Source organism: Pollicipes pollicipes, unplaced genomic scaffold (assembly GCF_011947565.3).
Source record: "Pollicipes pollicipes isolate AB1234 unplaced genomic scaffold, Ppol_2.1 Scaffold_4002;HRSCAF=4701_pilon_pilon_pilon, whole genome shotgun sequence".
Taxonomy (NCBI): domain Eukaryota; kingdom Metazoa; phylum Arthropoda; class Thecostraca; order Pollicipedomorpha; family Pollicipedidae; genus Pollicipes; species Pollicipes pollicipes.
In genome coordinates this window covers 37,752,755-37,766,023 of record NW_023596420.1, presented here as the reverse complement: position 1 = coordinate 37,766,023, position 13,269 = coordinate 37,752,755, and the positions used below count along the sequence as shown (strand labels likewise).

General features: G+C 50.6%; 1 long non-coding RNA gene across 1 annotated transcript; it reads left to right on the top strand.

The window, feature by feature from the left end:
* Positions 1-1,398: 1,398 nt before the first annotated feature.
* LOC119093829 (uncharacterized) lies at positions 1,399-8,583 on the top strand. Its single transcript, XR_005093686.1, has 3 exons — positions 1,399-1,485; positions 6,917-6,980; positions 7,348-8,583. It is a non-coding gene; the product is annotated as an uncharacterized LOC119093829 (long non-coding RNA).
* The last annotated feature ends 4,686 nt before the right edge of the window (positions 8,584-13,269 follow it).

Below are 13,269 nucleotides of genomic sequence, written 5' to 3'. Positions count from 1 at the left end.
ATCACATTTCTTCGCGGGTGCAAAACTTCGCATCGGACATCTCCGTATAGTTTTCTCAGTGCGCACATATTAAGCGACGCAAGTTCTCGTAAATGCAACGCTTTGAACGGCTAGATGCTTGTAACGCAAAATTTCGTGCCCCAAAAACCTGGTATTCGTACTTGCTCCATTACATTTCTTCGCTTTGGAACCTACAACTATTTGGTGCACTCAGCTATATGCATGCGCAATTCTTTGAGTCGCGTTTCTTCGTATACGCATTTTTAAGAACCGCGTTTTTTGTTAGTGCGATCATTCGTGTCGCTTTCTTTCACATCCAGTTCTTCGCATCGCATACCAATTTGCATTCAGATTCGCATTTGCTTTTTAACTTTTTCTTTAGCTTTTGAATGCGTCTAGCATTTAAACTCGCAACGCATTGACTGGATGGCTTAAAACACGTGCATGTTAGGTAGGATGGTGCGTGAGCCTTATGTGGCTCCTAGATATCACAGATATTTAAATAAATATTTTAGATGTCAGAAAGAACGTAAGAAAAGCACAATGGGAAACGAACATCAGAGCAATGAGGATGGCAACCAAATACCAAAGTTCCTGCACTAGATACCCCATACTCCATATGAAGTATTGCTGATGCCAAGAGATGCAACGAGAAGTTTTTATTTACTAAGAAATGCATATGCAAAGAAATGCAATGGCAATAATTGCTTTTAGGACAAAGTTTAATACAAAAAATCGTCCCGCATACCTAAATGCAATAGAAGGAATCACGTACCGAAGAAAATGCGATGTGAGGGAAGGCGTAACAGCAGAAGCTTTCAAGATGCGAAAAACTGCTTATAAGCATTCACGCACGAGGATGTGCGACACCAAATTATGCGTCTTAAGATTTGCATACCAAGTTTTTCATGCGAAAACCTGTGCTACGAATATTCCCTTATAAAATTGTGTGTAGGAAGAAATTCTTTACAATTGAATGCGACACGAAAGTTTACTCGACCACGGATGTCCAGCAGCCGTAACCGGTGATGCAACTGGCCGCCGTCACAGCGTCGAGTTGTCGATTTCGACATCATCAAGGAAGCAATTGAACTAATAGCTATGACGCCGTGGCGGAAACACTACGTGTTGCAATGTACGAACGGTTAAGTCAGTTCCGTCTCACGCACAATACGAGTACCACCGTCACAGGGCTAAGCCGCAGGTACAGACAGTAGCGGGATGTAGAGCCTTGTCCGCCCGCGGCTGTCCGCGCGTGTGACGGTCGCCACTCTGCGCCGCCAGGCTTCTGCGCTGCTGCTGCTGGCTGTGGGCCACCTCAGCCGGGCCCAGTACCAGACCGGCTACGGAACGGGCCCCCAAGATGCCGATCTGTTCCCACGCGACGTGCCCGAGGACGACGAGGACCTGGCGGCCGCCCGCGCCGCCAGCATCATCGCCATCAGGCTCTTCCGCACCTCGGACTACGACTCCAACTTCATCCAGGTGAGGGGACAAGCAGGCTGCCGACGCTGCAGCACAGCTGGTGTGACGTCACACACTTGACCGCGGTGTGAGGGACATGTAGGTGCACACCACAGCTACAGCACTTATGCGGGTCATCGCCAAATGGCAATTGTCAACTGGCCACGACGGTCCGGCTGAATCAGAGCGGACGCGCCGTGACGTTGCATGACACGTTGAAGCATGCTCGCTTCTGTTTGGAACAGAATGCCGAAGCAAAAGAAAAACTCTTCGGACTAGAACAGCACTTGTTAATGGTACCAGAGTCTTCGAATTCGTGGCCAGCTCCACTTACGAGAGATGGGATTCCAATGTCATTCATGCATAATGCTGATAAGATTTTTTTCTAAAGAAAGGAGCCCCATTTAGCTGCCGGCTAACACTGCTGACATCTACAGAAGATCAGCTTCTTCGGTCCCGCGTCACTGCAGCTGCCAACTCAATGCAAAATGGAAGGCATTGCGTCTTGAGCGATGTCGATAGCATCACGACTTCAGAATAATCATTTGCTGGCATCTGCATTTATTCATTGATAAAATTTTGCTGCAAACCTATATCTGCCTGGATTCTTGTTTTTGATATTCAAGTTTAGTTCTCGAGAAAGCCTTCCATATTTAGATCCATGACGTAAACATTCTCGACAGACAACAGAATACAAACCAAGGCCAATGCAGTTTATCGGCACCTCTCAGTGCTTTACCATCAAGCTCCAAAGCGTTCAGGAAGATATCGTAAAACGCGCAGAAAATGATCCATGCCGACTAGGAACCGTGCCATTTTTACGCTAAATAGCCGCAAAATAAGGCCCAGTCAACCTTGCACGCCTTTCCACACCCGTGGCCGGCGGCAGCGAGATCTCGCCGCCGATAGCTGCCCACCCCCGCAGCGTGGGAAAGTCGCCTGTCTCACCCGGGTGATAGACCCCGCTGAGTCGTTGAAGTTCCCTTATCGGGCTCATCGGGCCACGTCGACGGCGCTGGCGCGCGCGCCGATGGCTGCCGCACGGTCAGCACGCGGTCACTGGGGCAAGGTCACCGGGTCGGGGGCGGGCCAGACGGAAACTGATGACCCAGTCTTAAACGAGCCTTTGGATTCGGCAGATCTTGGCGTCAACACGTCACGGTTTGCCGTGCGCCTCCTCATTCGGAGTAAGAACGTGTAGTTCATGTATATGACGACGTGGAAATTACCGCGTCCGAAAAAGTTGTATGGAAATTTACACAGCTGAATAAGAGGTTAGAGCGGGCAAAAGTGCCCTGACCTACTTGCTCTAATCTCACGTGGTGGTCTCGAGCTGTCATACGTTGTCGCATACATTAAGTTCCCAGATGTTGACCTCGATTGGCTTCCCGGCTAGACAAATAACACGCGCATCATTTCTTCCGCATTTGTTGTATTGATTGAAGACGCGTGCTGACAAATACCAGAGTAGCCACAGCATCCTGCAGTCTATATAATTAACATTGATAATTGAAAAAGACACGCCATAGTGGTCAACACACTAACTGCACGGCCGTGAAATGATGGCAAGGGTTCATAGAACACAGCACACTTCCTGTACACGAGAAAGGTCACGGGGCCGGCCATAGAAATGACTGGTTAATCAACTGTCAAGGCTGTTAATTAAGGCTAACCTCTACACAATGTCATTGCAGATTGCACTCAAGATGCTTGGCTACACAACAATGCATACAATGACCATTTCTCTGGCATTCGAAATCAAGGCAGTTTAGTTAAAAATTGGAGTCTTTTCGGTGACAACTCAGTCACAGCTAAACACAGCTACATCCTATGTTTTTCAGTACCTCCTGCTGGAGTTCCTGTTACTGTCATTTTGTGGCACCTGTTATTGTCATTTTGTGACAATGTCATTGAGATCGTTTTTAATCGAATTATATCAGAAATAGTAAATAGTAACTAGCAAATGCTGCTGTAAAAGAGCTGCATTCAAAATAAAGGCGGTTTAATTAATAATTAGAGCCTTTTCAGTGACACATCAGTCAGAGCTGAGCACAGCTACATCCTATGCAATTCAATACTTACTGCTGAAATTCCTGTTATTGTCATCTTGTGACAATGTTATTGAGATGGTTTTCAATCGAATTATGTCAGAAATCCTTCCGCTGAGGTAACAGGGATAATCAGCGGAACACAACGCACTACCCGCGTCATATATCGCCAGCCTGCCGAGTGTTAGTAACGGCCTAAACCTATAACTCATGTTCGTGATACTGGTCGTGCATGCGTTAAAAAGCACGGTAGAAACACAAGAAGGGCTGACTCCATTGCAAGGGTGAGAGCAACCCTCTGCTGTCCAGACTTACCAAGACCTTTGTCCTCTTGCCATCACGGTGCTAAATCCGACCTAGTTCCTTTGCTACTCTACAACGTGATTCAAGCGAACGAGGCTTCTTAACATTGTGCGTCTTGTTTGCAAGTCAGGTAGCAACTGCTCCGCTTTCAAGAAGATGACAGCTCAGTTTAATGCAACTAAGGATCGCAAATCCTTCGTCTTTAGTCTGGACTTCGCTCATCACGCTTACCTTGAGTGCAAAATCCAATGTTGCAAAAGGCGAAGTTTAAATTGTTCAATACTGGCTCCTCATTTCGACGAGATGTTGAAAACGCCGCCACACCAGTGACGACCTCGTGGGGCGATCTTTCCCCAATGTGACGTCACTCCAGATGGCCCCCCCTCCATGTCACGTCGCCCTCGAGCGACCTCCCCGTATATGACGTCACCTCCCGTGGCAGTCTCCCAGACTGGTTACCCTGGCCGGCCTCCCCACATGACATAACGTGACGTCACGCCGGCCGCCGGCTGTGTCCTGACGCAACGCCCCCGGGGGGGGGGGGGGGGGGGGGCGCTTCTGACGCCATTCACGCGGCGGTAAAGCGGATCACGGATCAGGCGGTTACCGAACACGCGGCCCCCGGCGCCGGCCTCCGCTGCCAGGGAGGCGGCTCCCGCGAGAGGCCCACCGGTCACCCCGTACCGCCCCCCGCTCCCACGGCTCACGATCGACGGCACCGGAAACCGCCCGAAACATGTGAGTGCGGCGGGTAAGCCGCATGCCGCAAAACCGCAGCGGGTGCAACGTTCGGCGGGAGTGTCCGCAGCCTTTTCCGACCGCACTCCCGGGACTAGGAAACGCAGCGTGCAGTAATCAGGTGTCTCGCAAGGCTGACAGATGGCCCGCTGGTGTAATGATACGCTACCGGGCTTGCATGGCTGCTGGGACGGTGAATAGGCAGTGTTGTAGCAAGTTGTGAGAAATAATTTCCTGTCCTAATTTCCTGTCCGCATCGGCTTGGCTCATGGGATTAATGGCTCCTCGCCCAATCATAAGCACTACAAGAACTGACAAAAAACATGCGGGTATTGCTGCCTTGACGTCCTTTGCGAGGTTGCCATCGAGTTTTCCAACAAACCAGCAATAAGTCTGCTTGCTAAGCTCTATTTGTCTCGACCACGCGATTCTCGAGTCTCTATGACATATGTATGCATGTAGGTCAAGATGGAAACGAAATGTTCCAGTTGCGTCGTTCATGGCACTCAGCGTCTTACTTTCGCAATCCTGTCCATGCATTTGCTCAGCGACTCGAAGTAAACATATTTCTTAATCGCTTCGTTCGTGACTCACTCACGTTACCATTCGCTCCAAAGAAAAGGATTCGCCCTTGCAATAAAGGTCGCGGGATTTCCATTGTCGATGTTCCTGCACGATGGCCGCTTACTGCCGCGGTCGCCACTTCTCTGGACATTGCACTGTCCACCTTCTTCAGAGCCTGTTATTTGCCCGGCTTTAAGTGCACCGCGGAATCTACAGCGGCGCCCCGTCCGAGCTATCCTCCAAACGTACAGCGGCGTCCCGTCGAAGCTATCCTCCAAGCGTACAGCGGCGTTCCGTCGGAACTATCCTCCTAACGTACAACGGCGTCCTGTCGGAGCTATCCTCCAAACGTACAGCGGCGTCCCGTCGGAGCCATCCTCCTAACGCACAGCGGCGTCCCGTCGGAGCTATCCTCCTACCGTACAGAGGTGCCCCGTCCGAGTTATCCTCCAAACGTACAGCAGCGTCCCGCCGGAGTTTTCCTGCAAATGTACAGCGGCGACCCGTCGGAGTTTTCCTGCAAATGTACAACGACGCCCTGTTAGATCTATACCCCAAATGTACGGCACCCTGTCAGACCTATCCCCCGACCGCTCCAGCTGGTGTTCTTTTGGCGCTGCCCCCGCGGATCGTGCCTGTCGTCGCCTGCAATCTCAGCGATCGCACCTCGACGGCAGCCGGGCGACGGCCGTCCGACCGTGGCCCGTTTCTCGCAGGGCTCGCCTGGAGGCGGGGCTCCACCTGAACCGGGCCGGGCCACTTGACCGACTGAGTCACGCCGACGCACCGCAGGCTGTATGTGTTCATCTTGCAGCCGACGAGCTGACGGTTCGCTGCTCGCTGGTGGAATCGCCCGACGCGGGGCGGCGGAGAGTGGCGCCATAGACTCGAGGGAGCGGGGGAGGGGGCCGTTTGGGGGTTGGAGAGGTTCGACCACCGGCGCTGCCTCTGGGGGCGAAGGGGTTTGACAGCCGGCGCTGCCTCTGGGGCGGAAGGGTTTGACAGCCGGGTTTGCCCCTAGCGTAGAGAAACGCTGGACATGATCTCGGGTTGGCCTGGCTGCTGTGGAGCCGGGGCCGCGCAACGCTGGACATGATCTCGGGTTGGCCTGACTGTTGTGGAGACGGGTCCGCGCGACGCTGGACATGATCTCGGGTTGGCCTGACTGCTGTGGAGCCGGGTCCGCGCGACGCGTCCTGCTGGGTCGGATGCTGATGCGAATGGGACTTTGCCGACAACTTCACCCGGGTAGAATGTCAAGAGAACCACTGCTAAAAGAAATAAAGAATATAACGTCCGGAAGGTGCTGCCATCTCAAAGTATAATTGTTATAGCTATCATTAAAACATGAGATGAATTTGGTACAATACGGAACCGGCGAGCCGCATGTCCGAGCTTGTTTCACGCTTGCAGACACTGTGCTCGTCAACTCCCATCTGTTTTTGTTATCTGCCGCGCTCTGTTTCAGGAGATGGAGATGTTCAGTCCTGGCCTAATTGCATTGTTTTTCAACAACAGCATGTAGGGTCGTTGCATATCATATCGGCAAATGTCTGACACACATATTTAAACAAACTTGGCAATTTTCGGAGTCTCAGGCAGGCTTCATGTGTTTGTATGACTCTACTCCACGTTCTGTGCAGACGGCAGGCTTACCGCAACTGCCGCATGATTTAGTACTACCTCAAACCCCTATCCCTTCAGGATGAGCGCAAATTTGTTTTACCTCATATTGCACGCGGACTGCGCCAATGTTCCCAGTAGGTGATGGAAATGAATCACGTATTTGTTGTTTTCAGGATGTCACGCCGTTCTATAAGTACAGGAGGCCGATGTTCGTCACGAGTTTCGAGCCGTTCGGAGGTAAGTCATCAAACTGCACGCGTTCACTCCTTGTGTTGATCGGGCGCGGTTGTCTCTTTGTGTTAATCTTGCCTTGTTCGAGCCCTGGGAGTTCTTTGCTCTCGGCGAACGTTACTTGCCCTGCTGGAGGTTCGAGGCGTCATTTTGAAAATTTGGTGAAACACAGAGAGAGATTCAAAGGACCTCTTTTTCTATAATGCTGAGCGCAGTGCACTTGCAAGCGTTCCTATGGCAGCTTTCCTTTGCTACTAACCTATGTCAGTGCAAGCCGGAAGAAGCAGATATACTTAAAAACTCAGTATGACGTCAACAGTGGTATGTGCGCGATTCGCTGCTTCCCATCACCATGATCTACTCTGCGTTGCAGGAATCTTGGGCTTGGAAAGCTTCTGAAGTCGGCGGATACAAGAGTGCACCGCTGGCGGCAGTGTGACGGGAGACCATCATGGACACTGTCCAGGGCAGGGCAGCGGCGACCGATCGTAGAGCTTCTAAACTCTGACGCCAGTGACCAACCACGCGCCTGCTGAACTCTGACGTCAGCAACCCAATGTGCACCTTCTAAACTCTGACGTCAGCAACTAACCGCGCACCTGCTGAACTCTGACGTCCGTGACCAGCCGCGCGTCTTCTAAACTCTGCGACCAGAGACCAACTGCACACCTTTTATTTAATATTACATATACGAAACGACCTGCATTCAGCACAGCGCCTGTACATGCGCCGTTTGCACGAGATGCCCAGCATTTGGCCGAACTCTGACATCAGTGGCGAGCGCCATGTCCCAGCTTCCGAGCTCTGACGTCAATGGCCATTGGCCAGGCCTCTGAGCTCTGCCCTAGTGCCGTCACATATGTGACGATTGCTGGGACGGGCAGAGATGCTGCATGCCTGACGGATATGTAGGCCAAACATCGCGCGGCACACAAAGCAAAGACAAAACCAAAAATGGAGCAATGAATCTGGCTGCATTTGCGAGCTTTTATGCAAAACCTGTACCTGTTCACTACTAACATTGACGTTTGAGAATGACGTTTTTGATTAATGCCAAAGTGAGACGCAAAGCACGCGTGCCCCCATTGTCTGGAATTGCCGATGTCAGAGCTAGGCATGACAGGTTAGGCAAGTGGAGCACGTGACAGTGAGGCTCGGATCAGCACGCGAAACGATGACCAGTCGCTTTCAATCGACCAAAGGCTGCAGATTCAGGTTCTCCTTTCAAATACCACATTCCATGTAGAGGGTCTCAACTGTGATTATTTTTCATTCATTATTGTATATTTATTTTCAGTTAAGGACGCATTTTCATCGAAATGCGTTTGGCAAACATCGGTGCAGTTTTGCCGAAGTGGACACTGGAGCATAAGACGGCGATCGTCCTTACGTATTTCCACTTAGTGTTGCATGTAATCTAGCCGATATGAACGTGCGCGAAAGCGTTTTGCTGTGTCGCTACCGTGTCAAATCACGTATCCGGTGCGATGGCCGTGTTGAAAGCTGCTTTTGTTGGGGGTCATGCGTGTTGGATAGGTGAGTGTGATGTTGTAGCACTAGAATAGTTTGTCATCTATTGAGAATATCGCTTGAGAATAAACGTTTATTTAACCGCTATACTGTGTGAACACGTGCTTTAAGCAAACACCGAGAAAGCAGAAATCGACCATTCTCATGAGCATGAGCGTGGGAACCGTACAACCAGGCGCACAATTTCTTCACTCAGGGAACAATACGAATGCTTGGAAGAAGGCCCATCATTGCGACACTGAACGGCTATGTAACTTATATCTCAGAAACGCATGTATTTATTTCACTTCGGAAAAATAGCACACCGAGTGGGGCCGGACATGGGTGAGAATTCGGCCGGGCGTGGACTGCTGTACCGCTCCAGATCATTCCAGACTCGAGACCAAGCATGGATTGGACACTTACCCCATCACATATGTAACCAGAATCAGATAACTAAACCCCCACCTACAGAAAACAACAATGAGCCACCTCTGTCACCCAGTGCGAAGTCACGAAAGAGCTGCCAGTGGGAAAGGTCAAACCGATTCATATCCCGTCCGACAGGGACGATCGCCTTTGGCTGGATCTTACCCACGACAATCGCCTCTCGCAGCATGCCGGTCTGTGCTTCGCGCTCGGTGGACGTTGATTTCAATACTTAGCCCAATGTGGCTTCACGTAAGCAAAGATGAACCACATAAGCCTAGTGTGGCTGAAGGGCCTGCAGAGGTATAATAGCTGCAACAGTAGCACGATCCCAAATGTAACGACGGCCTACGGTTGCTGTTCTTTCACATCGTCAACAGGGTAATCGCCGATTTGCGGCAAACCCAATCAAATGGCCACGCAGGACAAAATCGCAGGCATTTAAAAGAATCCCGGGTTTGTTTTCTGATAGTATCAGTAAAAAAACATCGCCATTATCATTAGCATCTGCTTAAAGAAGAAGATGAACTAATTATAGCCTGTTTTGACCAGTGCACTGCTTTTTTCTGCGCTAGTTTCATATTTTGTCTGGCACCGCTCTCTCAGGGCTATGCCACACAGAACACCCTCCTTATGGCCGTGACCTGCAGAATGCCCTCCTTAGGGCCGTGACCTGCAGAATGCCCTCCTTAGGGCCATGACCTGCAGAATGCCCTCCTTATGGCCGTGACCTGCAGAATGCCCTCCTTAGGGCCGTGACCCCCAGATAAGCTGTGCAGTTACAGCTGCATCGACCAATCCGCGGCTGAGACCGTCAGATCACCTGAGACCCTCCACGGCGCGGGGCAGCAGTAACCGCCCACCGGGCGGCGCCAGCCCTGGAGGCCCACCCTCCCTGACCTCCGGCCACCAGGGCGTGGTCTGGGCGCCCGCCGACCCACCCTTTCGTCGGCTGTAACAACCCAGCCCGTCCTTGAGAAGGCACGAGCAAGTATTGAACTCGACCTAGATGCGGAGCCTCCGCTGTCATAAACGTATACAATGGGCTGTCGATGCATTTCCGCCATGTTCGGGTCAGACAGGGCAAGCTATGGCCGAAGCGCACGCCCGGGTCAGGGGTCACGGGCGAGGGCCGGGCGCCGACAGGCCGAGCCTCAGCGAGCGGAGGCGGCGTCTTATGGGGGACCCGCCGTCAGTCTGCGGCACAACTCCAGGCCGCGCACCAATGCTTTGGTGAAAGGCGGCAAGCGACGCGGGTTTGGTGCCGCTGAGATGAATGGCGAACAGCAAACGCACGAGGTGTGAAAGTGAAATATTTCTACAGTGTCGTGTGCTCTGATTCTGGACCAGTCGGAGAGAAGGACCCACCGACAACGGAGAACATCGCTGCCGTATTCGAAGGATTAATAAAAGCATGAATGTTTCACAGTACCAAGGTCCAGGGACAACTATCAGCAAATGAATCCCAACCGTTACTACTGATTGTGTAACGTCGCAGACGTACGCAGACGACACAACAAAATTATTTTGGCTTCCAATTCATCGCAGCGCACTGTTGTCATTGACAGCATTTCTAAGCTCTTTACTTTGTTTCCAACATGCAGCGGCACCGTAAAGCTACCCGCACGATTGGACAAATTAATTTGCTCATGATGCTCGCCGGTATCCCCAACTTAACACGACAAACCAAATGGATACTGAGGCCAGGGAGCGAACAGGTAGGCAATCATCAGGCGGGAAATAAGCCCACCCTCGACGGCAGATAACAGACTGTCATCGCGGGCTGAAGCTGGAGACCCACCTGTGATTACTTAGCCAAATCAGGTCCGTGGTTCAGACAAAGATCATCATAGCTTTTTCCTAAGGCAATCTGTTAGAAGTGCCTTTTAAAAACTTTACTGGAAGTATTACGTTAATAACTATGGGAGGTGTCGGGATAATTCATTCGTCGTTCTCAAGCTTAAATCGGTGCAAAGGCGTCATCGATGTTCCTTCGAGGTATGTTTTCGCCACCTCAGCGGGTACGGAAATGCTGATGCTATTTCGAAATAAAAAGATGAAGATGTCAAAAATGGAGCCTTATGAAGCCCTGACGCGGAGCGCAATACATGGATTTTCGTATATGTGGTGTCTGTGCGGAGAATCATGACGGCGTGACCTGCTTAAATGTTGGGCTGTGAAAAGGCTTCATTCAAAAACTTAAGGTTTTATTTAACACGCGCCCGGGTGAGGGTCATTTTGACCCCCTGAGGGTTTTTCCAGACTGGTTTCCGAACGGCGCGGAGTAGCACCAAATTTGGCATAGCCGCAGCCAATTGATTAAAGGATCGTTTGGTATAAACAATTTGCATATACCTTGTAAGCTTGCTAACCCATGTCAGGCTAGTCGAGCCATGGATTCATGGATTCAGCGAAGTTAATTTCTCGGGAATCGTTCAATCTGATGCAACAACGCAGTGGTAGACGAAGCCAAACATCTCTGCGATGCTTTCTTAGACAACACAACAATTGAATGGACAATGCCATTGACTTTGGGTCAGATACGAATGTCAGATCAATGTCAAAGCCAACCTGTTTTCTTACTCTAGGGCTTGCAGTGTGGGGCTATTCATGGTGCTCATTTCCAATTCATTGACAACAGGAACCGCATTATACATCTTCCATGGGCTTCTTGGTATTGGTCTTTTTCCATGGTCTTGTATGATTTTGGTCACTTTGACTTTCCAAGGGTCAAATAAGGTCACTTAACCTAAATAAGCATGTGACCTTTTGCTTAGAACAGATATCTAGGTTCTGTGGGCACTTTGGACACCAACCTAGAGTTTGACCTTATTCAACCTTTTTGACCCGAAGGTCATGATCTAGGAACCTCAAACTTTGACCCAAGTGAGATCACGTACAGGTCAACACACCCTGTAGATTTGGTGTCTCTAGCTCCCTTGCTTTTGAGATCTCAATGGGTCAAACTGACCCCCACCCGAGCGGGAGATATCGAACGGGCCACCCGAGCGTGTAAGTTTCAAAGTGGTTTTTGTCAGGTTTCAGCTAAAATCACCGTGACCTTTCCTTCTGGGGTTTATTCTCAATACTCCGCGTAACACAATATACCATCTTATCATAAGGCTCAGCTCCTATTCTGTACCCCTCCGAGTCATCGTTTGCGATCCTTCCTTATCGCCACATGTTTTGATAAAACATGCGGGTGACTCAACATGAATCGAAGGAAGACGTCACAATTTGCATATACGTGCTAAACACGGCGCACTCAACAGGAGCAAAACGCAGCCTTCATTTAGCTAGCGTTCGTGATGTCATGCTTCCATTTAGGAAACCGGAGAATAGTAAACATGCTCCAAGTTTGCTTCCTCAGCAACACGCAAATTCTTCACTTGAGAAGAAACTTTTCGCAAATGAAATGCCGTCACACACTGCCACGTGCTGAAAAGTTTAAGACCGCTGACAAAATAAAGTACTACCGCCGCGCACTCAACTGCCCAGCCTGAGCCTGCCCAAGCTCAACCCGAGGCAAAACTTTGCCCGTCCACAAATTGCGTTACACTGAGACGTAATATTTGTTCGAGCTATTGTTCTCGTGTGGTGTGCTGGTAGGTGCACGACGTTTCCGGCAAGTACCTCTCCGGCCGTTGTCAGGTACTATGCAGTGCTCAGAAGCTCTCTATGTTTGGCTTTCAGTCACGTGCGTTCCACAATCCGAATTCCCTCCGTGGAATCGCTGGGTTGGAATCAAGGTCTTGCGATTGCGATTCAGTCCTCCACCAACTGAGCTGACCGAGGACCTCACGCCTCGGCAAACCCCGGTCCCTGAGTTCAGCCTTAGCTGGCCGCAACTGTCCTCGCGAGACCACAACTCACTGCCCCCTCTTCACGCTGGCCCCAACACAACCCTGTGAGCATGCACGACCCTCGTCGCGGATGCCGGGCAAGCCGACTGAGGCGTGGAGGAACAGCTGCGCATGAAGCAAGCTGCACGGCACAGCAAGGCGAAATGCTTTATGTGAGCGAACCAGCTTGGCCTGACCCGGTCAAACCGCGCGGCGTTTCCTAGAAATAATTGTTCTTGTGCGTAATAGTGGTACGTTCATTGCGCTTGACGTCTTAAGAAATGATATCACCGTCATGTTGCAGCTGCCATCTTGCTATTCACGTTCGCTGATGAAAAATATGATCTTATGTTGACTAAACGAGGTTTATTTTGATTGGCTATCACAATTTCGCGCATCGAAACGAGGTGAATAGGATACTCACGAGACATTTAGTCACTTGCCCATTTACAAGCAACTAATTTATTGACAGCTGAGGCTCATTATCGCCGCTTCTCGGTATGTAATGTAATGCT